We start from the raw sequence: 25,899 nt of genomic DNA on the forward strand, positions 1-25,899 counted from the left end.
CTGTACCTAGGGAAGCATTGAGATATCATGGGGCTGTACCTAGGGGAAGCATTGAGATATCATGGGGCTGTACCTAGGGAAGCATTGAGATATCATGGGGCTGTACCTAGGGAAGCATTGAGATATCATGAGCGCTGTACCTAGAGGAAGCATTGAGATATCATGAGGCTGTACCTAGGGAAGCATTGAGATATCATGGGCTGTACCTAGGGAAGCATTGAGATATCATGGGGCTGTACCTAGGGAAGCATTGAGATATCATTAACCTGTACCTAGGGAATCATTGAGATATCATGAAGCTGTACAAAGGGGAAGCATTGAGATATCATGAGGCTGTACCTAGGGAAGCATTGAGATATCATTAACCTGTACCTAGGGAAGCATTGAGATATCATTAACCTGTACCTAGGGAAGCATTGAGATATCATTAACCTGTACCTAGGGAAGCATTGAGATATCATTAACCTGTACCTAGGGAAGCATTGAGATATCATTAACCTGTACCGAGGAAGCATTGAGAATATCATTAACCTGTACGAGGAAGCATTGAGATATCATGAGGCTGTACCTAGAAGCATTGAATATCATTAACCTGTACCTAGGGAAGCATTGAGATATCATGAGGGCTGTACCGAGGAAGCATTGAGATATCATGGGGCTGTACCTAGGGAAGCATTGAATATCATGGGGCTGTATACCTAGAGAGCATTGAGATATCATTCTGTACCTAGGGAAGCATTGAGCTGTACCTAGAAGCATTGAGATATCATAGGGCTGTACCTAGGGAAGCATTGAGATATCATGAGGCTGTACCTAGGGAAGCATTGAATATCATTAACCTGTACCTAGGGGAAGCATTGAGATATCATTAACCTGTACCTAGGGAAGCATTGAGATATCATTAACCTGTACCAAGGAAGCGTGAGATATCATTAACCTGTACCAAGGAAGCATTGAGATATCATGGGGCTGTACCAAGCATTGAGATATCATAGAGGCTGTACCTAAGGAAAGCATTAGAGATATCATGGGGCTGTACCAGGAAGCATTGAATATCATTAACCTGTACCTCATTAATCATGAGGCTGTACCGAGGAAGCATTGAGATATCATTAACCTGTACCTAGGGAAGCATTGAGATATCATTAACCTGTACCTAGGAAGCATTGAGATATCATTAACCTGTACCTAGGGGAAGCATTGATATCATTCACCAAGGGCATTGAGATATCAAAACACCTAGGGAAGCATTGAGATATCATTAACCTGTACCTAGAAGCATTGAGATATCATTAACCTGTAGAGGGAAGCATTGAGATATCATTAACCTGTACCTAGGGGAAGCGTGAGATATCATTAACCTGTACCTAGGAAGCATTGAGATATCATTAACCACCGAGGAAGCATTGAGATATCATTAACCTGTACCTAGGGAAGCATTGAGATATCATTAACCTGTACCTAGGGGAAGCATTGAGATATCATTAACCTGTACCTAGGGAAGCATTGAGATATCATTAACCTGTACCTAGGGAAGCATTGAGATATCATGGGGCTGTACCTAGGGGAAATTGAGCATTGAGATATCATTAACCTGTACCTAAGGGAAGCATTGAGATATAACAACCTGTACCTAGGGAAGCATTGAGATATCATTAACCTGTACCTAGGGAAGCATTGAGATATCATTAACCTGTACCTAGGGGAAGCATTGAGATATCATGAGGCTGTACCAGGGGAAGCATTGAGATATCATTAACCTGTACCTAGGGAAGCATTGAGATATCATTAACCTGTACCTAGGGGAAGCATTGAGATATCATTAACCTGTACCTAGGGAAGCATTGAGATATCATTAACCTGTACCTAAGGGAAGCATTGAGATATCATTAACCTGTACCTAGGGAAGCGTGAGATATCATTAACCTGTACCTAGGGGAAGCATTGAGATATCATTAACCTGTACCTAGGGAAGCATTGAGATATCATTAACCTGTACCTAGGGAAGCATTGAGATATCATTAACCTGTACCTAAGAAGCATTGAGATATCATTAACCTGTACCTAGGGAAGCATTGAGATATCATTAACCTGTACCGAGGGAAGCATTGAGATATCATGGGGCTGTACCTAGGAAGCATTGAGATATCATTAACCTGTACCTAGGGGAAGCATTGAGATATCATTAACCTGTACCTAGGGGAAGCATTGAAGCATTGAGATATCATTAACCTGTACCTAGGGAAGCATTGAGATATCATTAACCTGTACCTAGGGAAGCATTGAGATATCATGGGGGCTGTACCTAGGGAAGCATTGAGATATCATTAACCTGTACCTAGGGAAGCATTGAGATATCATTAACCTGTACCTTGGGAAGCATTTGAGATATCATGGGGCTGTACCTAGGGAAGCATTGAGATATCATTAACCTGTACCTAGGGGGAAGCATTGAGATATCATTAACCTGTACCTAGGGAAGCATTGAGATATCATGGGGGCTGTACCTAGGGAAGCATTGAGATATCATTAATCATTGAGATATCATTAACCTGTACCCTAGGGAAGCATTGAGATATCATTAACCTGTACCTAGGGAAGCATTGAGATATCATTAACCTGTACCTAGGGGAAGCATTGAGATATCATTAACCTGTACCTAGGGGAAGCATTGAGATATCATTAACCTGTACCTAGGGGAAGCATTGAGATATCATGGGGCTGTACCTAGGGGAAGCATTGAGATATCATTAACCTGTACCTAGGGGAAGCATTGAGATATCATTAACCTGTACCTAGGGGAAGCATTGAGATATCATTAACCTGTACCTAGGGGAAGCATTGAGATATCATTAACCTGTACCTAGGGGAAGCATTGAGATATCATGGGGCTGTACCTAGGGGAAGCATTGAGATATCATTAACCTGTACCTAGGGGAAGCATTGAGATATCATTAACCTGTACCTAGGGAAGCATTGAGATATCATGGGGCTGTACCTAGGGAAGCATTGAGATATCATTAACCTGTACCTAAGGGAAGCATTGAGATATCATTAACCTGTACCTAGGGAAGCATTGAGATATCATTAACCTGTACCTAGGGAAGCATTGAGATATCATTAACCTGTACCTAGGGAAGCATTGAGATATCATTAACCTGTACCAAGGGAAGCATTGAGATATCATGGGCTGTACCTAGGGAAGCATTGAGATATATTCATGGGGCATTGAGATACATTAACCTGTACCGAGGAAGCATTGAGATATCATGGGGCTGTACCTAGGGAAGCATTGAGATATCATTAACCTGTACCTAGGGAAGCATTGAGATATCATTAACCTGTACCTAGGGAAGCATTGAGATATCATTAACCTGTACCTAGGAAGCATTGAATATCATTAACCTGTACCTAGGGAAGCATTGAATATCATTAACCTGTACCTAGGGAAGCATTGAGATATCATTAACCTGTACCTAGGGAAGCATTGAGATATCATTAACCTGTACCTAGGGGAAGCATTGAGATATCATTAACCTGTACCTAGGGGAAGCATTGAGATATCATTAACCTGTACCTAGGGAAGCATTGAGATATCATTAACCTGTGCCTAGGGGAAGCATTGAATATCATTAACCTGTACCTAGGGGAAGCATTGAGATATCATTAACCTGTACCTAGGGAAGCATTGAGATATCATTAACCTGTACCTAGGGGAAGCATTGAGATATCATGGGGCTGTACCTAGGGAAGCATTGAGATATCATTAACTAGGGCTGTACCTAGGGAAGCATTGAGATATCATTAACCTGTACCTAGGGGAAGCATTGAGATATATACAAAGGGAAGCATTGAGATATCATGGGCTGTACCTAGGGGGAAGCATTGAGATATCATTAGGCTGTACCTAGGGGAAGCATTGAGATATCATGGGGCTGTACCTAGGGAAGCATTGAGATATCATTAACCTGTACCTAAGGGGAAGCATTGAGATATCATTAACCTGTACCAGGAAGCATTGAGATATCATTAACCTGTACCTAAGCATTGAGATATCATGGGGCTGTACCTAGGGGAAGCATTGAGATATCATTAACCTGTACCTGGGGAAGCATTGAGATATCATTAACCTGTACCTAGGGAAGCATTGAGATATCATTAACCTGTACCCTAGGGGAAGCATTGAGATATCATTAACCTGTACCTAGGGAAGCATTGAGATATCATTAAGGGCTGTACCTGGGAAGCATTGAGATATCATGGGGCTGTACCGAGGGGAAGCATTGAGATATCATGGGCTGTACCTAGGGGAAGCATTGAGATATCATTAACCTGTACCTAGGGAAGCATTGAGATATCATTAACCTGTACCTAGGGAAGCATTTGAGATATCATTAACCTGTACCTAGGGAAGCATTGAGATATCATTAACCTGTACCTTGGGAAGCATTGAGATATCATTAACCTGTACCTAGAGGAAGCATTGAGATATCATTAACCTGTACCTAGGGGAAGCATTGAGATATCATTAACCTGTACCTAGAAGCATTGAGATATCATTAACCTGTACCTAGGGAAGCATTGAGATATCATTAACCTGTACCTAGGGAAGCATTGAGATATCATTAACCTGTACCTAGGGAAGCATTGAGATATCATTAACCTGTACCTGCATTGAGATATCATTAACCTGTACCTAGGGAAGCATTGAAATATCATTAACCTGTACCTAGAAGCATTGAGATATCATGGGAGCTGTACCTGAGGAAGCATTGAGATATCATTAACCTGTACCTAGGGAAGCATTGAATATCATTAACCTGTACCTAGGGAAGCATTGAGATATCATGGGGCTGTACCTAGGGGAAGCATTGAGATATCATGGGGGCTGTACCTTGGGAAGCATTGAATATCATAGAAACATTGAAGATATCTGTGGGGCTGTACCTAGGGAAGCATTGAGATATCATTAACCTGTACCTAGGGAAGCATTGTGATATCATTAACCTGTACCTAGGGAAGCATTGAGATATCATTAACCTGTACCTAGGGAAGCATTGAGATATCATTAACCTGTACCTAGGGAAGCATTGAGATATCATGGGGCTGTAACCTAGGGGAAGCATTGAGATATCATTAACCTGTCTAGAAGCATTGAGATATCATTAACCTGTACCTAGAAGCATTGAGATATCATTAACCTGTACCTAGGGAAGCATTGAATATCATTAACCTGTACCGAGGGGAAGCATTGAGATATCATGGGGCTGTACCTAGGGAAACATTGAATATCATTAACCTGTACCTAGGGAAGCATTGAGATATCATTAACCTGTACCTAGGGGAAGCATTGAGATATCATTAACCTGTACCTAGGGAAGCATTGAATATCATTAACCTGTACCTAGGGAAGCATTGAGATATCATTAACCTGTACCCATTGAGATATTGGGGAGGAAGCATTGAGATATCATTAACCTGTACCTAGGGAAGCATTGAGATATCATGGGGCTGTACCGAGGGAAGCATTGAGATATCATTAACCTGTACCTAGGGGAAGCATTGAGATATCACCTGTACCGAGGGAAGCATTGGATATCATTAACCTGTACCTAGGGAAGCATTGAATATCATTAACCTGTACCTAGGGAAGCATTGAGATATCATTAACCTGTACCTAGGGAAGCATTGAGATATCATGGGGTTCCATGTTGAACACACATTGTTTTGTTTATTTTCCAAACAAATATTTCCATTTACACTTTCAACAATAATAACTGATATTTATACAAAGGATGTTGTCAAACTGTAAAACTGAACATGCTTCTAAAAGTACATTTGCACATTTTCTTCCACGGTATCGTCGTTCTGAAACATTTTGGGGAAGAAACCCGATTTGGGTCCCTCTTCTATCTCACACTAAGCTTGAAGGTGATGAATGGAGCTGGTTGGTTTATGTACAGACATTACTTCCATACAGCTGATGACCTCTGACCTGTTAATGAACGATTCATTCATTATTCTCCCAAAATGTGGTTGAGATGTTGGCATGAACAAAGGTCCTGGACAATATACAGAAAGAATAACCAGCCTCGTTGTATTGAACTGGACTGTTAGCCCGCTGAGCTCATTCAATGTTTCAGTGAAGCAGGGTTAGGGGTCAATTTTAGCCTTAATCAATTCAGGAGAGGTGGATTCAAACTCAAATCAGGAATAGAAAATTGTTCATTGTTTTCAAAAAACAACTGGATCCTTGAAGAAGTCACAGCACACAGGACAGAAGAGATCCATCCGCCGAGGAGATGGAAGATTTAGAGATTATTCCACTTCCTGATCTGATTGAAGTGAAGAGGAATCGAGCTGTTAACATCAAGTGTTTTCTAGGAGAACAGAATGAAAGCCAAGTAGACTAGAGAAGGATAACAAAGAGATGAAGTCTGTCTCTTCAGGTTACATAATGTCCTCGTGTCATAGCAGACGTTTGTTTGTCATTGGAGCACCCTAATTATTATGTATCAAAGCCATTTGGGTCAAAGGGAACAGGAGAGGAGTAGACCTTACTCCAGCCACTGATGATTTACCAATGATATGTTGTCATGGCTCCCAGATCAGTCAGGTGAAGTGACATCAATATGGTTCTGTCCTAACGTGCACTCTATTCCCTATGGGCCCTTGTCAAAAAGTAGTGCACTACATAGGGAACTAGGGTGCCATTTGGGTCACACTATGTCAACAAATACAACAGGATCGTGGGTTTTATAGAAAACAGCTTCATGACTTCCTCTGCTGGACATGTTTTTAAAAACACAACAAAAACATTAGTTCTCTGTACGGAAACACCGCTAATATATCCCAAAACGCCTCCCACCCCGTCCCCAACCCAGCTCGCCGTCCCCCAGATACAAAAAGACCATACAACATCCTGAAGCAGCCACAGTTATCCAGTGCAGGTAGAAGGCCCTGAAACTACAGGTACCACCTCGGTATTAGGACCTAAACAGAGCAGGTAGAAGGCCCTGAAACTACCAGGTACCACCTCGGTATTAGGACCTAAACAGAGAGCAGGTAGCAGGTAGAAGCCTGAAACTACCAGGTACCACCTCGGTATTAGGACCTAAACAGAGAGCAGGTAGAAGGCCCTGAAACTACCAGGTACCACCTCGGTATTAGGACCTAAACAGAGAGCAGGTAGCAGGTAGAAGCCCTGAAACTACCAGGTACCACCTCGGTATTAGGACCTAAACAGAGAGCAGGTAGAAGGCCTGAAACTACCAGGTACCACCTCGGTATTAGGGACCCTAAACACAGAGAGCAGGTAGCAGGTAGAGGCCCTGAAACACCAGGTACCACCTCGGTATTAGGACCTAAACACAGAGAGCAGGTAGCAGGTAGAAGCCCCCTGAAACTACCAGGTACCACCTCGGTATTAGGACCTAAACACAGAGAGCAGGTAGACAGCCCTGGAGAGAGCGATGTAGAGAGAGAGAGAACATACTCTGACATGTAGAGTAAGGAATCATGACAAATCCATTTCTAGCAGCAGCGTTCAGTATGCAGTGCCCTCCTGGAATTGCAGTGACGTCTCTGTAATGCTTACGAAGAGGTTCTGCATCGCTAGTGACTATATCAGATACATTTATACATACCCCCTATACTAACATGTTACCAACAAATTCACAGACAGAGAGAGAGAGAGAGAGAGAGAGAGAGAGAGAGAGAGAGAGAGAGAGGTGTAGAGAGCGAGAGAGAGAGAGATGTAGAGAGCGAGAGAGAGAGATGTAGAGAGCGAGATGTAGAGATGGAGAGAGGAGAGTGTAGAGAGAGGTGTAGAGAGGCAGTAGAGAGAAAGATATGTAGAGAGATGTAGAGAGAGATGAGATGAGAGAAAGATGTAGAGATAGAGTAGAGAGAGAGAGATGTAGAGAGAGAGAGATGTAGAGAGAGAGAGAGAGATGTAGAGAGATGTAGAGAGAGAGATGTAGAGAGAGAGATGTAGAGAGAGAGAGATGTAGAGAGAGATGTAGAGAGAGATGTAGAGAGAGATGTGGTCTACCCCCAGGTGAACTCCAGGCGGTCTACCCCCAGGTGTACTCCAGGTGGTCTACCCCCCCAGGTGTACTCCAGGTGGTCTACCCCCAGGTGTGCTCCAGGTGGTCTACCCCCAGGTGTGCTCCAGGTGGTCTACCCCCCCCAGGTGTACTCCAGGCGGTCTACCTCCCCAGGTGTACTCCAGGCGGTCTACCCCCAGGTGTACTCCAGGTGGTCTACCCCCTAGGTGTGCTCAGGTGTGCTACCCCCAGGTGTACTCCAGGCGGTCTACCCCCAGGTGTACTTCAGGCTGTCTACCCCCAGGTGTACTCAGGCGGTCTATCCCCCAGGTGTACTCCAGGCGGTCTACCCCCCCAGGTGTACTCCAGGCGGTCTACCCCCCAGGTGTACTCCAGGCGGTCTACCCCCAGGTGTACTCCAGGCGGTCTACCCCCCCAGGTGTACTCCAGGCGGTCTACCCCCCCAGGTGTACTCCAGGCGGTCTACCCCCCCAGGTGTACTCCAGGCGGTCTACCCCCCCAGGTGTACTCCAGGCGGTCTACCCCCCCAGGTGTACTCCAGGCGGTCTACCCCCCCAGGTGTACTCCAGGCGGTCTACCCCCCCAGGTGTACTCCAGGCGGTCTACCCCCCAGGTGTACTCCAGGCGGTCTACCCCCAGGTGTACTCAGGCGGTCTACCCCCAGGTGTACTCCAGGCGGTCTACCCCCCAGGTGTACTTCAGGCGGTCTATCCCCAGGTGTACTCCAGGCGGTCTACCCCCAGGTGTACTCCAGGCGGTCTACCCCCAGGTGTACTCCCAGGCGGTCTACCCCCAGGTGTACTCCAGGCGGTCTACCCCCAGGTGTACTCAGGCGGTCTACCCCCAGGTGTACTCCCAGGCGGTCTACCCCCAGGTGTACTCCAGGCGGTCTACCCCCCAGGTGTACTCAGGCGGTCTACCCCCAGGTGTACTCAGGCGGTCTACCCCCCAGGTGTACTCCAGGCGGTCTACCCCCAGGTGTACTCCAGGCGGTCTACCCCCAGGTGTACTCCAGGCGGTCTACCCCAGGTGTACTCCAGGCGGTCTACCCCCAGGTGTACTCCAGGCGGTCTACCCCCAGGTGTACTCCAGGCGGTCTACCCCCAGGTGTACTCCAGGCGGTCTACCCCCAGGTGTACTCCAGGCGGTCTACCCCCAGGTGTACTCCAGGCGGTCTACCCCCAGGTGTACTCAGGCGGTCTACCCCCAGGTGTACTCCAGGCGGTCTACCCCCAGGTGTACTCCAGGCGGGCTACCCCCAGGTGTACTCCAGGCGGTCTACCCCCAGGTGTACTCCCAGGCCCGGGCTACCCCCAGGTGTACTCCAGGCGGTCTACCCCCGGTGTACTCAGGCGGTCTACCCCCAGGTGTACTCCAGGCGGTCTACCCCCAGGTGTACTCAGGCGGTCTACCCCCAGGTGTACTCCAGGCGGTCTACCCCCCAGGTGTACTCCAGGCAGTCTACCCCCCAGGCGGTCTACCCCCAGGTGTACTCCAGGCAGTCTACCCCCCCAGCCAGTCTACCCCCCAGGTGTACTCCAGGCAGTCTACCCCCCAGCCAGTCTACCCCCCAGGTGTACTCCAGACGGGCTACCCCCAGTGTGTACTCAGGCGGTCTACCCCCAGGTGTACTCCAGGCGGTCTACCCCCAGGTGTACTCCAGGCGGTCTACCCCCCAGGTGTACTCCAGGCAGTCTACCCCCAGGTGTACTCCAGGCGGTCTACCCCCCAGCCAGTCTACCCCCCAGGTGTACTCCAGGCGGTCTACCCCCCCAGGTGTACTCCAGACGGGCTACCCCCAGGTGTACTCAGGCGGTCTACCCCCAGGTGTACTCCAGGCGGTCTACCCCAGGTGTACTCCAGGCGGTCTACTTGTGCTCCTTGGTGGGGGCGAAGTACAGCTCCATGGGTTTGTTCACCTTCCAGTACTTCTCACTGACAAGCTCCAGAGAGAAAGACCCGTTCAGCACCTAGAGGACCGACAGAGAGCAGATGATTGGTTGACAGGGAGCAGATGATTGGTTGACAGAGAGCAGATGATTGGTTGACAGAGAGCAGATGATTGGTTGACAGAGAGCAGATGATTGGTTGACAGAGAGCAGATGATTGGTTGACAGAGAGCAGATGATTGGTTGACAGGGAGCAGATGATTGGTTGACAGAGAGCAGATGATTGGTTGACAGAGAGCAGATGATTGGTTGACAGAGAGCAGATGATTGGTTGACAGAGAGCAGATGATTGGTTGACAGAGAGCAGATGATTGGTTGACAGAGAGCAGATGATTGGTTGACAGAGAGCAGATGATTGTGATAATAGTGGTGATAGTGGCAGTAATAATAGTGGTAGTAATAGTAATAGTGGTAGTAATAGTAGTGGTAGTAATAGTGGTAGTAATAGTGGTGGTAGTAATAGTGGTAGAAATAGTAATAATAGTGGTAGTAATAGTGGTAGTAATAGTAGTGGTAGTAATAGTAATAATAGTGGTAGTAGTAATAGTAGTGGTAGTAATAGTGGTGGTAGTAATAGTGGTGGTAGTAATAGTAGTGGTAGTAATAGTGGTGGTAGTAATAGTAATAGTGGTAGTAGTGGTGGTAGTAATAGTAATAGTGGTAGTAGTAGTAGTGGTAGTAATAGTGGTAGTAATAGTGGTGGTAGTAGTAGTAGTGGAAGTAATAGTGGTAGAAATAGTAATAATAGTGGTAGTAATAGTGGTGGTAGTAATAGTAATAGTGGTAGTAGTGGTAGTGGTGGTAGTAATAGTGGTAGTAATAGTAATAATAGTGGTAGTAATAGTAGTAGTGATAGTGGTAGTAATAGTGGCAGTAATAGTGGTAGTAATAGTGGTAGTAATAGTGGTAGTAATAGTAGTAGTGATAGTGGTAGTAATAGTGGCAGTAATAGTGGTAGTAATAGTACTAGTGGTAGTAATCGTAGTAATAGTGGTAGCAATAGTGGTAGTATTAATAGGGGTAGTGGTAGTGGTAGTATTAATAGGGGTAGTGGTAGTAGTAATAGTGGTAGTAGTAATAGTGGTAGTAGTAATAGTGGTAGTAAATAGTAGTAATAGTGGTAGTAATAGTGGTAGTAATAGTGGTAGTAATAGTGGTGGTAGTAGTAGTGGTGGAAGTAATAGTGGTAGAAATAGTAATAATAGTGGTAGTAATAGTGGTAGTAATAGTAATAGTGGTAGTAATAGTAGTGGTAGTAATAGTGGTAGTAATAGTGGTGGTAGTAGTAGTGGTGGAAGTAATAGTGGTAGAAATAGTAATAATAGTGGTAGTAATAGTAATAGTGGTAATAATAGTGGTAGTAATAGTAGTAGTAATAGTGGTAGTAATAGTGGCAGTAATAGTGGTAGTAATAGTGGTAGTAGTGGTAGTGGTGGGAGTAATAGTGGAGTAATAGTAATAATAGTGGTAGTAATAGTAATAGTGGTAGTAGTGGTGGTAGTAATCGTAGTAATAGTAATAGTGGTAGTAATAGTAATAGTGGTAGTAATAGTGGTGGTAGTAATAGTGGTGGGAGTAATAGTGGAAGTAATAGTAATAATAGTGGTAGTAATAGTGGTAGTAATAGTGGTGGTAGTAATAGTAATAATAGTGGTAGTAATAGTAACAGTAATAGTAATAATAGTGGTAGTAATAGTGGTAGTAGTAGTGATAGTGGTAGTAATAGTGGTAGTAATAGTGGTGGTAGTGGTAGTAATAGTGGTGGTAGTGGTAGTAATAGTGGTAATAGTGGTAGTAATAGTGGTGGTAGTGGTAGTAATAGTGGTGGTAGTGGTAGTAATAGTGGTGGTAGTGGTAGTAATAGTGGTAGTAATAGTGGTAGTAATAGTGGTGGTAGTGGTAGTGGTGGTAGTAGTAGTGGAAGTAATAGTAATAATAGTAGTAGTAATAGTGGTAGTAATAGTGGTAGTAATAGTGGTGGTAGTAATAGTAATAATAGTGGTAGTAGTGGTACGTATAGTAATAATAGTGGTAGTAATAGTGGAGTAATAGTAATAATAGTGGTAGTAATGGTGGAGTAGTAGTAGTGATAGTGGTAGTAATAATGGTAGTAATAGTGGAGTAATAGTAATAGTGGTAGTAATAGTGGAGTAATAGTAATAGTGGTAGTAGTGGTAGTAGTGGTAGTAATAGTAGTAGTAGTAATAGTAATAGTGGTAGTAGTGGTAGTAGTGGTAGTAATAGTGGAAGTAATAGTAATAATAGTGGTAGTAATAGTAATAGTGGTAGTAGTGGTAGTAGTGGTAGTGGTGGTAGTAATAGTGGAAGTAATAGTAATAGTGGTGGTAATAGTAGTGGTAGTAATAGTAATAAGTGGTAGTAGTGGTAGTGGTGGTAGTAATAGTAATAGTGGTAGTAGTGGTAGTGGTGGTAGTAATGGTAGAGTAATAGTAATAGTAGTGGTAGTAATAGTAGTGGTAGTAATAGTAATAGTGGTAGTAGTGGTAGTAATAGTGGAAGTAATAGTAATAATAGTGGTAGTAATAGTAATAGTGGTAGTAGTGGTAGTAGTGGTAGTAATAGTGGAGTAATAGTAATAATAGTGGTAGTAATAGTAGTGGTAGTAATAGTAATAGTGGTAGTAGTGGTAGTGGTGGTAGTAGTGGTGGTGTAGTAGTGGTAGTAGTGGTAGTGGTGGTAGTAATAGTGGTAGTAATAGTAATAATAGTGGTAGTAGTAGTAGTGGTAGTAATAGTAATAGTGGTAGTAGTGGTAGTGGTGGTAGTAATAGTGGAGTAATAGTAATAATAGTGGTAGTAGTAGTGGTAGTAGTAGTGATAGTGGTAGTAATAGTGGCAGTAATAGTGGTAGTAATAGTACTAGTGGTAGTAATCGTAGTAATAGTGGTAGCAATAGTGGTAGTATTAATAGGGGTAGTGGTAGTGGTAGTATTAATAGGGGTAGTGGTAGTAGTAATAGTGGTAGTAGTAATAGTGGTAGTAGTAATAGTGGTAGTAAATGGTAGTAATAGTAGTAATAGTGGTAGTGGTAGTAATAGTAGTATTAGTGGTAGTGGTAGTAATAGTGGTAGTAATAGTAGTACTAGTGGTAATAATAGTGGTAGTGGTAGTAATAGTGGTAGTGGTAGTAGTAATAGTGGTAGTAATAGTGGTGGTAGTAGTAATAGTGGTAGTGGTAGTAATAGTGGTAGTGGTAGTAGTAATAGTGGTAGTAATAGTGGTAGTGGTAGTAATAGTGGTAGTAGTAATAGTAGTACTAGTGGTAGTAATAGTGGTAGTGGTAGTAATAGTGGTAGTAATAGTAGTAATAGTGGTAGTAATAGTGGTGGTAGTAATAGTGGTAAGTGGTAGTAGTAGTGTAGTAGTGGTAGTAGTAATAGTGGTAGTAATAGTGGTAGTGGTAGTAATAGTGGTAGTGTAATAGTAGTAGTAGTGGTAATAATAATAGTGGTAGTGGTAGTAGTAGTGGTAGTGGTAGTAGTAATAGTGGTAGTGGTAGTGGTGGTAGTAGTAGTAGTGGTAGTAGTAGTATGGTAGTGGTAAGTGGTAGTAGTAATAGTGGTAAGTAATAGTGGTAGTGGTAGTAGTAGTGGTAGTAGTAATAGTAGTACTAGTGGTAAGTAGTAATGGTAGTGGTAGTAATAGTGGTAGTAATAGTAGTAATAGTGGTAATAGTGGTAGTAATAGTGGTAGTGGTAGTAGTAATAGTGGTAGTAATAGTAGTAATAGTGGTAATAGTGGTAGTAATAGTAATAGTGGTAGTAGTAATAGTAGTAGTAGTGGTAGTAATAGTGGTAGTGGTAGTAATAGTGGTAGTAATAGTAGTAATAGTAGTATAGTGGTAGTAATAGTGGTAGTGGTAGTAATAAGTGGTAGTAATAGTAAGTAATAGTGGTAATAGTGGTAGTAATAGTGGTAGTGGTAGTAGTAATAGTGGTAGTAGTAAAGTGGCAATAATAGTAGTAGTAGCAGTAAGTAGTAATAGTATTAATAGTAGTGGTAGTGATAGTAGTAATAGTGGTAGTGGTAGTGATAGTAATAATAGTAGTAGTGGTAGTGACAGTAGTAATAGTAGTGGTAGTGATAGTAGTGAGTAGTAAAGTAGTGGTAGTGATGTAGTAATGTAGTAGTAATAGTAGTGGTAGTGGTAGTGGTAGTAGTGATAGTGATAGTAATAGTAGTGGTAGTGATAGTGGTGGTAGTAGTAATAGTAGTGGTAGTGATAGTAGTGACAGTAGTAATAGTAGTGGGTGAGTAGTAATAATAGCAGTAGTAAGTAGTAGTGGTAGTGGTGTAGTAAGTAGTAGTAGTGGTAGTAATAGTAGTGGTAGTGATAGTGGTAATTAGTAGTAGTGATAGTGGTAGTAGTGGTAGTGATAGTAATAGTAGTGGTAGTGGTAGTAGTAATAGCAGTAGTAATAGTAGTGGTAGTGGTAGTGATAGTAGTTTTTATGTAGTAATAGTAGTGGTAGTGATAGTAATAATAGTAGTAGTAATAGGTGGTGGTGGTAGTAGTAATAATAGTAGTAGTAATAGTAGTGGTAGTGATAGTAATAATAGCAGTAGTAATAATAGTGGTAGTGATGAGTGGTAATAGTAAGTAGTAATAGTAGTGGTAGTGATAGTAATGGTAGTGATAGTAATAGTAGTGGTAGTGATAGTAGTATTAGTAGTAGTAATAGTAAGTGGTAGTGATAGTAGTAGTAGTAATGGTGGTGATAGTAGTTAAGTAGTAGTGGTAAGTGGTAGTGATAGTAGTAATAGCAGTAGTAATAGTAGTGGTAGTGTAGTAGTGGTAGTAGTAATAGTAGTGGTAGTGGTAGTAATATAGCAGTAGTAATAGTAGTGGTAGTAATAGTAGTGGTAGTGATAGTAATAATAGTAGTAGTACGGTGGTAGTGGTAGTGATAGTAGTGATAGTAGTAGTAGTGGTGGTGATAGTAGTGGTAGGATGGTAGTAATAGTAGTGGTAGTGTAGTAGTAATAGTAGTGGTAGTGATAGTAGTAATAGTAGTAGTAGTGATGAGTAGTAATAGTAGTGGTAGTGATAGTAGTAATAGTAGTGGTAGTAATAGTAGTAATAGTGAGTGGTAGTAATAGTAGTGGTAGTAATAGTAGTAATAGTAGTGGTAGTGATAGTAGTGGTAGTAGTGAGTGGTAGTTGGTAATAGTGAGTAGTAATGGTAGTGATAGTAGTGATGTAGTGGTAGTGATAGTAGTAATAGTAGTGGTAGTGATAGTAGTAATAGTAGTGGTAGTGATAGTAGTAATAGTAGTGGTAGTGATAGTGTATTAGTAGTGGTAGTGATAGTAGTAATGATGAGTGGTAGTGATAGTAGTAATAGTAGTGGTAGTAATAGTAGTGGTAGTAAGTAGTAGTAATAGTAGTGTTAGTGATAGTAGTGATAGTGATAGTAGTGATAGTAGTGATAGTGATAGTGATAGTAGTAAGTAATCGATAGTGATAATAGTAGTAATGGTAGTAGGTAGTAGTGGTGGTAGTGATAGTAGTAATAGTAGTGGTAGTAATAGTAGTGGTAGTGATAGTAGTAATAGTAGTGGTAGTGATAGTAGTAATAGTAGTGGTAGTGATAGTAATAGTAGTAATAGTAGTGGTAGTGATAGTAGTAATAGTAGTGGTAGTGATAGTAGTAATAGTAGTGGTAGTGATAGTAGTAATAGTAGTGGTAGTGATAGTAGTAATAGTAGTAGTAATAGTAGTAATAGTAGTGGTAGTGATAGTAGTAATAGTAGTGGTAGTGATAGTAGTAGTGGTAGTGATAGTAGTAGTGGTAGTGATAGTAGTGGTAGTGGTAGTGATAGTAGTGGTAGTAGTGGTAGTGATAGTAGTGGTAGTGGTGGTAGTGATAGTAGTAATGGTATGTGGTAGTGATAGTAGTAATAGTAGTAGTAGTAATAGTAGTAATAGTAGTAAGTGATAGTAGTAATAGTAGTGGAAGTGATAGTAGTAATAGTAGTGGTAGTGATGATGATGTAGTAATAGTAGTGTAGTAGTAGTAATAGTAGTGGTAGTAGTGGTAGTGATGGTAGTGGTAGTAATAGTAGTAATAGTAGTGTGGTAGTGATAGTAGTGATAGTAGTGATAGTAATAATAGCAGTAGTAGTGATAGTAGTAATAGTAGTAGTAATAGTAGTAGTAGTAATGGTAGTAATAGTGAGTGGTAGTGATAGTAGTAGATAGTAGTGATAGTAATAGTAGTAGTAGTAATAGTATGGTAGTGATAGTAGTAGTAGTAGTAGTAGTGATAGTAGTAGTAATAGTAGTGGTAGTGATAGTAGTAATAGTAGTAGTAGTGATAGTAGTGGTAGTAATAGTAGTAATAGTAGTGGTAGTGATAGTAGTGGTAGTAATAGTAGTAATAGTAGTGGTAGTGATAGTAGTGATAGTAGTGAAGTAGTAATAATAGCAGTAGTAATAGTAGTGGTAGTGATAGTAGTAATAGTAGTAGTAATAGTAGTAATAGTAGTGGTAGTGATAGTAGTGGTAGTAATAGTAGTAATAGTAGTGGTAGTGATAGTAGTGATAGTAGTAGTGGTAATAATATGGTAGTAATAGTAGTGGTAGTGATAGTAGTAATAGTAGTAGTAATAGTAGTGGTAGTGATAGTAGTAATAGTAGTGGTAGTGATAGTAGTAATAGTAGTAGTAGTGATAGTAGTAATAGTAGTGGTAGTGATAGTAGTAATAGTAGTGGTAGTAATAGTAGTGGTAGTAATAGTAGTAATAGTAGTGGTAGTGATAGTAGTGATAGTAGTGATAGTGATAGTAATAATAGCAGTAGTAATCGTAGTGATAGTAGTGATAGTAATAATAGCGGTAGTAATAGTAGTGGTAGTGATAGTAGTAATAGTAGTGGTAGTGATAGTAGTAATAGTAGTGATAGTAGTAATAGTAGTGGTAGTGATAGTAGTAATAGCAGTAGTAATAGTAGTGGTAGTAATAGTAGTGGTAGTGATAGTAGTAGTATAGTAGTGGTAGTGATAGTAGTAATAGTAGTGGTAGTAATAGTAGTGGTAGTAATAGTAGTAATAGTAGTGTTAGTGATAGTAGTGATAGTGATAGTAGTGATAGTAGTGATAGTGATAGTAATAATAGCAGAAGTAATCGTAGTGATAGTAATAATAGCGGTAGTAATAGTAGTGGTAGTGATAGTAGTAATAGTAGTGGTAGTAATAGTAGTGGTAGTGATAGTAGTAATAGTAGTGGTAGTGATAGTAGTAATAGTAGTGGTAGTGATAGTAATAGTAGTAATAGTAGTGGTAGTGATATTAGTAATAGTAGTGGTAGTGATAGTAGTAATAGTAGTGGTAGTGATAGTAGTAATAGTAGTGGTAGTGATAGTAGTGATAGTAGTGGTAGTGATAGTAGTAATAGTAGTGGTAGTGATAGTAGTAATAGTAGTGGTAGTGATAGTAGTAATAGTAGTAGTAATGGTAGTAATAGTAGTAGTAGTAATAGTAGTAATAGTAGTGGTAGTAATAGTAGTAGTAATAGTAATAAGTGATAGTAGTAATAGTAGTGGTAGTGATAGTAGTAATAGTAGTGGTAGTGATAGTAGTAATAGTAGTAGTAATAGTAGTGGTAGTGATAGTAGTGGTAGTGGTGGTAGTAGTAATATTAGTGGTAGTGATAGTAGTGATAGTAATAATAGCAGTAGTAATAGTAGTGGTAGTGATAGTAGTAATAGTAGTAGTAATAGTAGTGGTAGTAATAGTAGTAATAGTAGTGGTAGTGATAGTAGTGATAGTAGTGATGTAATGGTAGCGGTAGTAATAGTAGTGGTAGTGACGGTAGTAATAGTAGTGGTAGTGATAGTAGTAATAGTAGTGGTAGTGATAGTAGTAATAGTAGTGGTAGTGATAGTAGTGGTAGTAATAGTAGTAATAGTAGTGGTAGTGATAGTAGTGGTAGTAATAGTAGTAATAGTAAGTGTAGTGATAGTAGTGATAGTAGTGATAGTAATAGTAAAAGTAGTAGTAATAGTAGTGGTAGTGATAGTAGTAATAGTAGTAGTAATAGTAGTAATAGTAGTGGTAGTGATAGTAGTGGTAGTAATAGTAGTAATAGTAGTGTGATAGTAGTGATAGTAATAGTAGTGGTAGTGATAGTAGTAATAGTAGTAGTAATAGTAGTGGTAGTAATAGTAGTGGTAGTGATAGTAGTAATAGTAGTAATAGTAGTGGTAGTGATAGTAATAATAGCAGTAGTAATAGTAGTGGTAGTGATAGTAATAATAGCAGTAGTAATAGTAGTGGTAGTGATAGTAGTGAAGTAGTAATAGTAAGTGGTAGTGATAGTAATAATAGCAGTAGTAATAGTAGTGGTAGTGATAGTAATAGTAGTGGTAGTGATAGTAATAATAGCAGTAGTAGTAGTAGTGGTAGTGATAGTAGTGATAGTAATAGTAGTGGTAGTAATAATAGCAGTAGTAATAGTAGTGGTAGTGATAGTAATAATAGCAGTAGTAATAGTAGTGGTAGTGATAGTAATAAAGCAGTAGTAATAGTAGTGGTAGTAATAATAGTGGTAGTGATAGTAATAGTAGTGGTAGTGATAGTAATAATAGCAGTAGTAATAGTAAGTGGTAGTGATGTAGTGGTAGTGATAGTAGTGATAGTAATAATAGCAGTAGTAATAGTAGTGGTAGTGATAGTAGTGATAGTAATAGTAGTGGTAGTGATAGTAATGATAGCAGTAGTAATAGTAGTAGTAGTAATAGTAGTGGTAGTGATAGTAATAGTAGTGGTAGTGATAGTAATAATAGGTGATAGTAAGTAGTAGTGGTATGGTAGTAATAGTAGTGGTAGTGATAGTAATGGTAGTGGTAGTGATAGTAATAATAGCAGTTGTAATAGTAGTGGTAGTGGTAGTAATACTAGTGGTAGTGATAGTAATAGTAGTGGTAGTGATAGTAGTAATAGTAGTGGTAGTGATAGTAGTAATAGTAGTGGTAGTGATAGTAGTGAGTAGTGATAGTAGTGGTAGTGAAGTAGTAATAGTAGTGATAGTAGTGATAGTAATAATAGTAAGTAGTAATAGTAGTGATAGTGATAGTAGTAATAGTAGTGGTAGTGATAGTAATAATGGTAGTAGTGGTAGTGATAGTAGTAATAGTAGTGGTAGTGATAGTAGTAATAGTAGTGGTAGTGATAGTAGTAATAGTAGTGGTAGTGATAGTAGTAATAGTAGTGGTAGTGATAGTAGTAATAGTAGTGGTAGTGATAGTAGTAATAGTAGTGGTAGTGACAATAGTAGTAGTAGTAGTGGTAGTGATAGTAGTAATAGTAGTGGTAGTGATAGTAGTAATAGTAGTGGTAGTGATAGTAGTAATAGTAGTGGTAGTGATAGTAGTAATAGTAGTGGTAGTGATAGTAGTAATAGTAGTAATAGTAGCAATAGTGATAGTAGTGGTAGTAATAGTAGTAATAGTAAGTAGTGATTGATAGTAATAATAGCAGTAGTAATAGTAGTAGTAGTGATAGTAGTAATAGTAGTAGTAATAGTAGTGGTAGTGATAGTAGTAATAGTAGTGGTAGTGATAGTAGTGGTAGTAATAGTAGTAATAGTAGTGGTAGTGATAGTAATAGTAGTGGTAGTGAGTAGTGACAGTAGTAATAGTAGTGGTAGTGATAGTAATAATAGCAGTAGTAATAGTAGTGGTAGTGGTAGTAATAGTAGTGGTAGTGATAGTAATAGTAGTGGTAGTGATAGTAATAATAGCAGTAGTAATAGTAGTGGTAGTGATAGTAATAATAGCAGTAGTAATAGTAGTAATGTGGTAGTGGTAGTGATAGTAGTGGTAGTAATAGTAGTAATAGTAGTGGTAGTGATAGTAATAGTAGTGGTAGTGATAGTAGTGACAGTAGTAATAGTAGTGGTAGTGATAGTAATAATAGCAGTAGTAATAGTAGTGTGGTAGTGGTAGTAATAGTAGTGGTAGTGATAGTAATAGTAGTGATAGTAATAATAGCAGTAGTAATAGTAGTGGTAGTGATAGTAATAATAGCAGTAGGAATAGTAGTGGTAGTGATAGTAATAATAGCAGTAGTAAAATAGTAGTGGTAGTAATAATAGTGGTAGTGATAGTAATAGTAGTGGTAGTGATAGTAATAATAGCAGTAGTAATAGTAGTGGTAGTGATAGTAGTGATAGTAATAATAGCAGTAGTAATAGTAGTGGTAGTGATAGTAGTGATAGTAATAGTAGTGGTAGTGATAGTAATGATAGCAGTAGTAATAGTAGTGGTAGTGGTAGTAATAGTAGTGGTAGTGATAGTAATAATAGCAGTAGTAATAGTAGTGGTAGTGGTAGTAGTGATAGTAATAGTAGTGGTAGTGATAGTAATGATAGCAGTAGTAATAGTAGTGGTAGTGATAGTAGTGATAGTAATAGTAGTGGTAGTGATAGTAGTAATAGTAGTGGTAGTGATAGTAGTAATAGTAGTGGTAGTGATAGTAGTAATGAGTAGTGGTAGTGATAATAAGTAATAGTAGTGGTAGTAATGGTAATAGTAGTAGTAATGTAATAGTGGTGGTAGTGATAGTAATAATAGCAGTAGTAATAGTAGTGGTAGTGATAGTAGTGGTAGTGATAGTAGTGATAGTAATAATAGCAGTAGTAATAGTAGTGGTAGTGATAGTGGTGATAGTAATAGTAGTGGTAGTGATAGTAATGATAGTAAGTAGTAATAGTAGTGGTAGTAATAGTAGTGGTAGTGATAGTAATAGTAGTGGTAGTGGTAGTAATAATAGCAGTAGTAATAGTAGTGGTAGTGGTAGTAATATAGTGGTAGTGATAGTAATGGTAGTGGTAGTGATAGTAATAATAGCAGTTGTAATAGTAGTGGTAGTAATACTAGTGGTAGTGATAGTAATAGTAGTGGTAGTGATAGTAGTAATAGTAGTGGTAGTGATAGTAGTGATAGTAATAGTAGTGGTAGTGATAGTAGTAATAGTAGTGGTAGTGATAGTAGTGATAGTAATAGTAGTGGTAGTAATAGTAATAATAGCAGCAGTAATATAGTGGTAGTGATGTAATAATGGCAGCAGTAATAGTAGTGGTAGTAATAGTAGTAAGTGATAGTAGTGATAGTAGTGATAGTAATAATAGCAGTAGTAATAGTAGTGGTAGTGATAGTAGTAATAGTAGTGGTAGTGATAGTAGTAATAGTAGTGGTAGTAATAGTAGTAATAGTAGTGGTAGTGAGTAGTAATAGTAGTAGTAATAGTAGTGGTAGTAATAGTAGTGGTAGTGATAGTAGTGATATGTACAGTAGTGATAGTAATAATAGCAGTAGTAATAGTAGTGATAGTAGTAATAGTAGCAGTAGTAATAGTAGTGATAGTAGTGGTAGTAAAATAGTAGTGATAGTAGTGGTAGTAATAGTAGTGATAGTAGTAATAGTAGCAGTAGTAATAGTGGTAATGGTAGTAATAGTAGTGGTAGTGATAGTAGTAATAGTAGTGGTAGTGTAGTAATAATAGTAGTGGTAGTGATAGTAGTAATGGTAGTGGTAGTGATAGTAGTGATAGTAATAGTAGTGGTAGTGATAGTAATAATGGCAGTAGTAATAGTAGTGGTAGTGATAGTAGTAATAGTAGTGGTAGTGATAGTAGTAATAGTAGTGGTAGTGATAGTAGTAATAGTAGTGGTAGTGATAGTAGTGAGTAGTGATAGTAGTGGTAGTGATAGTAGTAATAGTAGTGATAGTAGTGATAGTAATAATAGCAGTAGTAATAGTAGTGATAGTAATAGTAGTGGTAGTGATAGTAATAATAGCAGTAGTAATAGTAGTGGTAGTAATAGTAGTAATAGTAGTGGTAGTAATAGTAGTAATAGTAGTGGTAGTAATAGTAGTAATAGTAGTGGTAGTGATAGTAGTGATAGTAGTGATAGTGATAGTAATAATAGCAGTAGTAATCGTAGTGATAGTAGTGATAGTAATAATAGCGGTAGTAATAGTAGTGGTAGTGATAGTAGTAATAGTAGTGGTAGTGATAGTAGTAATAGTAGTGGTAGTGATAGTAGTAATAGTAGTGGTAGTGATAGTAGTAATAGTAGTGGTAGTGATAGTAGTAATAGTAGTGGTAGTAATAGTAGTGGTAGTAATAGTAGTAATAGTAGTGTTAGTGATAGTAGTGATAGTGATAGTAGTGATAGTAGTGATAGTGATAGTAATAATAGCAGAAGTAATCGTAGTGATAGTAATAGTAGTAATAGTAGTGGTAGTGATAGTAGTAATAGTAGTGGTAGTGATAGTAGTGGTAGTAATAGTAGTAATAGTAGTGGTAGTGATAGTAATAGTAGTGGTAGTGATAGTAGTGACAGTAGTAATAGTAGTGGTAGTGATAGTAATAGTAGTGGTAGTGATAGTAATAGTAGTGGTAGTGATAGTAATAATAGCAGTAGTAATAGTAGTGGTAGTGATAGTAATAATAGCAGTAGTAATAGTAGTGGTAGTGATAGTAATAATAGCAGTAGTAATAGTAGTGGTAGTGATAGTAATAATAGCAGTAGTAATAGTAGTAATAGTAGTGGTAGTGATAGTAGTGGTAGTAATAGTAGTAATAGTAGTGGTAGTGATAGTAATAGTAGTGGTAGTGATAGTAGTGACAGTAGTAATAGTAGTGGTAGTGATAGTAATAATAGCAGTAGTAATCGTAGTGATAGTAGTGATAGTAATAATAGCGGTAGTAATAGTAGTGGTAGTGATAGTAGTAATAGTAGTGGTAGTGATAGTAGTAATAGTAGTGATAGTAGTAATAGTAGTGGTAGTGATAGTAGTAATAGCAGTAGTAATAGTAGTGGTAGTAATAATAGTGGTAGTGATAGTAATAGTAGTGGTAGTGATAGTAATAATAGCAGTAGTAATAGTAGTGGTAGTGATAGTAGTGATAGTAATAATAGCAGTAGTAATAGTAGTGGTAGTGATAGTAGTGATAGTAATAGTAGTGGTAGTGATAGTAATGATAGCAGTAGTAATAGTAGTGGTAGTAATAGTAGTGATAGTGATAGTAGTAATAGTAGTGGTAGTGATAGTAATAATAGCAGTAGTAATAGTAGTGGTAGTGGTAGTAATAGTAGTGGTAGTGATAGTAGTAATAGTAGTAATAGTAGTGGTAGTGATAGTAGTGGTAGTAATAGTAGTAATAGTAGTGGTAGTGATAGTAGTAATAGTAGTAATAGTAGTAATAGTAGTGGTAGTGATAGTAGTAATAGTAGTGGTAGTGATAGTAGTAATAGTAGTGGTAGTGATAGTAGTAATAGTAGTGGTAGTGATAGTAGTAATAGTAGTGGTAGTGATAGTAGTAGTAGTAGTAGTAATAGTAGTAATAGTAGTGGTAGTGATAGTAGTAATAGTAGTGGTAGTGATAGTAGTAATAGTAGTGGTAGTGATAGTAGTAATAGTAGTGGTAGTGATAGTAGTAATAGTAGTGGTAGTGATAGTAGTAATAGTAGTGGTAGTGATAGTAGTAATAGTAGTGGTAGTAATAGTAGTAATAGTAGTGTTAATGATAGTAGTGGTAGTGATAGTAGTAATAGTAGTAATAGTAGTGGTAGTGATAGTAATAATAGTGGTAGTGATAGTAGTGGTAGTGGTAGTAATAGTAGTGGTAGTGATAGTAGTGATAGTAATAGTAGTGGTAGTGATAGTAGTAATAGTAGTAATAGTAGTGGTAGTGATAGTAATAATAGCAGTAGTAATAGTAGTGGTAGTGATAGTAGTGATAGTAATAGTAGTGGTAGTGATAGTAGTGGTAGTGGTAGTAATAGTAGTGGTAGTGATAGTAATAATAGCAGTAGTAATAGTAGTAATAGTGTGACTCCAAATCCAGACCTCCATGGGTTGATAAATTTGATTTCCATTGATCATTTTTGTGTGATTTTGTTGTCAGCACATTCAACTATAATAATAATAATAATAATAATAATAATAATAATAATAATAATAAACTATGTAAAGTAAAAAGTATTTCATAAGAATATTTCATTCATTCAGATCTAGGATGTGTTATTTTAGTGTTCCCTTTATTTTTTTGAGCAGTGTACATTGTATTATTACCATGGCTGTAGGGATATAAATGGTGTATTGTAGTAGTATTTGTGGTAATATATTGTATTATTACCGTGAACTGGCCGTTGTCTGTAGGGATGTAAATGGTGTATTGTAGTAGTATTTGTGGTAATATATTGTATTATTACCGTGAACTGGCCGTTGTCTGTAGGGATATAAATGGTGTATTGTAGTAGTATTTGTGGTAATATATTGTATTATTACCGTGAACTGGCCGTTGTCTGTAGGGATATAAATGGTGTATTGTAGTAGTATTTGTAGTAATATATTGTATCATTACCGTGAACTGGCCGTTGTCTGTAGGGATATAAATGGTGTATTGTAGTAGTATTTGTGGTAATATATTGTATCATTACCGTGAACTGGCCGTTGTCTGTAGGGATATAAATGGTGTATTGTAGTAGTATTTGTGGTAATATATTGTATTATTACCGTGAACTGGCCGTTGGCTGTAGGGATATAAATGGTGTATTGTAGTAGTATTTGTAGTAATATATTGTATTATTACCGTGAACTGGCCGTTGTCTGTAGGGATATAAATGGTGTATTGTAGTAGTATTTGTAGTAATATATTGTATTATTACCGTGAACTGGCCGTTGGCTGTAGGGATATAAATGGTGTATTGTAGTAGTATTTGTAGTAATATATTGTATTATTACCGTGAACTGGCCGTTGGCTGTAGGGATATAAATGGTGTATTGTAGTAGTATTTGTGGTAATATATTGTATTATTACCGTGAACTGGCCGTTGTCTGTAGGGATATAAATGGTGTATTGTAGTAGTATTTGTGGTAATATATTGTATCATTACCGTGAACTGGCCGTTGGCTGTAGGGATGTAAATGGTGTATTGTAGTAGTATTTGTGGTAATATATTGTATTATTACCGTGAACTGGCCGTTGTCTGTAGGGATATAAATGGTGTATTGTAGTAGTATTTGTGGTAATATATTGTATCATTACCGTGAACTGGCCGTTGGCTGTAGGGATGTAAATGGTGTATTGTAGTAGTATTTGTGGTAATATATTGTATTATTACCGTGAACTGGCCGTTGTCTGTAGGGATATAAATGGTGTATTGTAGTAGTATTTGTGGTAATATATTGTATTATTACCGTGAACTGGCCGTTGTCTGTAGGGATATAAATGGTGTATTGTAGTAGTATTTGTAGTAATATATTGTATCATTACCGTGAACTGGCCGTTGTCTGTAGGGATATAAATGGTGTATTGTAGTAGTATTTGTAGTAATATATTGTATTATTACCGTGAACTGGCCGTTGGCTGTAGGGATGTAAATGGTGTATTGTTTCTCTGAGGCAGCGTCTACATTGACAGGACTGGCCTCTCCGTTCTTCCTCAGTTCCTCCAGAGCCAGACGCACAGCCAGGTACTTAGACAGGTGGTCCACTGTGGCGTTACCCGACGTCTTGATGTACCTGGGAACAAACTCAACACTACCACACACAAGTGTTACTTAATGCCTTCAGCCAGGGGCCTTGGACCAGACACTTAGACAACAACACACAAGTATCCCCTCCCACACATTAACCCCTCCCCCCTCCCAAGCGTTAACCCCTCCCCTCCCTCACACGCGGTAACCCCTCCCTCCTCGCGGTATCCCCTCCCTCCCTCCCTCCCACGCACGCGGTATCCCCTCCCTCCCTCCCTCCCTCCCTCCCTCCCTCCCTCCCTCCCTCCCTCCCTCCCTCGCACGCGGTATCCCCTCCCACGCACGCGGTATCCCCTCCCTCCCTCGCACGCG

The 25,899-nt window shown here is 39.2% G+C and overlaps 2 long non-coding RNA genes and 1 pseudogene across 7 annotated transcripts; 2 read left to right on the top strand and 1 right to left on the bottom strand.

Annotated features, from left to right (window-relative positions):
• Positions 1 to 6,684: 6,684 nt before the first annotated feature.
• LOC127919895 (uncharacterized) lies at positions 6,685 to 7,393 on the top strand. The gene is made up of 3 exons (XR_008104369.1): positions 6,685 to 6,950; positions 7,007 to 7,275; positions 7,344 to 7,393. It is a non-coding gene; the product is annotated as an uncharacterized LOC127919895 (long non-coding RNA).
• Positions 7,394 to 8,365: 972 nt separating this feature from the next.
• LOC127919892 (uncharacterized) lies at positions 8,366 to 10,045 on the top strand. Of its 6 annotated transcripts, none has more exons than XR_008104361.1 (4): positions 8,366 to 8,406; positions 8,460 to 8,682; positions 9,722 to 9,748; positions 9,922 to 10,045. It is a non-coding gene; the product is annotated as an uncharacterized LOC127919892 (long non-coding RNA). The 6 variants fall into 6 exon arrangements; XR_008104366.1 differs by lacking the exon at positions 9,722 to 9,748 and adding an exon at positions 9,818 to 9,845 and having other exon boundaries at positions 8,460 to 8,655; positions 9,922 to 10,040; XR_008104362.1 differs by lacking the exon at positions 9,722 to 9,748.
• The window catches only part of LOC118378439 (E3 ubiquitin-protein ligase RING2-like), a 31,570-nt pseudogene continuing 15,586 nt past the window's right edge, over positions 9,916 to 25,899 (bottom strand).

Source organism: Oncorhynchus keta, unplaced genomic scaffold (assembly GCF_023373465.1).
Source record: "Oncorhynchus keta strain PuntledgeMale-10-30-2019 unplaced genomic scaffold, Oket_V2 Un_contig_17813_pilon_pilon, whole genome shotgun sequence".
Taxonomy (NCBI): Eukaryota; Metazoa; Chordata; class Actinopteri; order Salmoniformes; family Salmonidae; genus Oncorhynchus; species Oncorhynchus keta.